We start from the raw sequence: 1,291 nt of genomic DNA on the forward strand, positions 1-1,291 counted from the left end.
ATTACAGATCAGTTCATAGTATTTGACCAATGTGAATTTCCAGGTTTTAATAATCGTACTATGGGTTGTGTAAGGTGAAGGAAAGCTGGATGAGGGTCTACAGGAACTTTGTTGTTGCTTTTTTTCTTTACAAGTTTTCTGAAGTTCTAAAATTATTTGAAAAAGCCTGGCCTGCCTTGAGCCTTCAGCCGGGCTGGGCCAGAGCAACCCAAGATGGCCGACTTTGAGGATCGGGTGTTGGATGAGGAGAAGGCAAGCATAGCTGCTAAATTCATCACTCATGCACCTCCAGGAGAATTTAATGAAGTGTTTAATGATGTCCGAATACTACTTAATAATGACAATCTTCTCAGGGAAGGGGCAGCACATGCATTTGCCCAGTATAACATGGATCAGTTCACACCTGTGAAGATAGAAGGATATGAAGATCAGGTCTTAATTACAGAGCACGGTAACCTGGGTAATAGCAGATTTTTAGATCCAAGAAACAACTTTCCTTTAAATTTGATCATTTACGGAAAGAAGCAAGTGACCCCCAACCAGAGGAAGCAGATGGGGCCTAAAGTCTTGGAGAGAATCCTGTGACAGTGTTCTAAAGGCCTATGTAAAAGATCATTATTCCACAGGCTTCTGCACTGTTTATGCTAAAACTAGACATGGACAACAGACTGTTATTGCATGTATTCAAAGCCACCAATTTCAACCTAAAAACTTCTGAACGGTCATTGGAGAAACAGAGTGGAGGTTCACCATCACACCACCTATGGCCCAAGTGGTTGGAGTGCTTAAGATTCAGGTTCACTATTACGAAGATGGCAGTGTTCAGTTGGTTAGTCATAAAGATGTACAGGATTCAGTACCTGTTTCGAATGAAGTCCAAACTGCCAAGGAGCTTGTTAAAATCATAGAACACGCAGAAAATGAGTATCAGACAGCAATTAGTGAAAACTATCCAAACAATGTCAGATACCACATTCAAAGCCTTGCGTCAGCAGCTTCCAGTCACTCGCACCAAAATCAACTGGAACAAGATACTCAGCTACAAGATTGACAAAGAAATGCAGAATGCTTAAAGGCTGAATGTAAGATTCTTCAGTACATGAGGGGCAGGGGGAAGTGATTCAACAAGTGGTCATGTGATAAAATAGGTGGTTTATAAACAAGAGTGATTATTTTACTAGGGCTTTCAGAGTAAATAGGTTTTCTAACCTCATGGAATAATGTTGAACCTATAACATTGAATTCGTTTATGTTTTCTACTTTGTAATATTCTTTTGTCACTATATCTGCT

The 1,291-nt window shown here is 40.0% G+C and overlaps 1 pseudogene; it reads left to right on the forward strand.

Moving 5' to 3' along the window:
- The first annotated feature begins 213 nt into the window (after positions 1-213).
- On the forward strand, positions 214-1,073 carry LOC102817318 (annotated as a pseudogene).
- Positions 1,074-1,291: the final 218 nt, after the last annotated feature.

Source organism: Chrysochloris asiatica, unplaced genomic scaffold (genome assembly GCF_000296735.1).
Source record: "Chrysochloris asiatica unplaced genomic scaffold, ChrAsi1.0 scaffold00161, whole genome shotgun sequence".
In the NCBI taxonomy this organism is placed as follows: Eukaryota; Metazoa; Chordata; class Mammalia; order Afrosoricida; family Chrysochloridae; genus Chrysochloris; species Chrysochloris asiatica.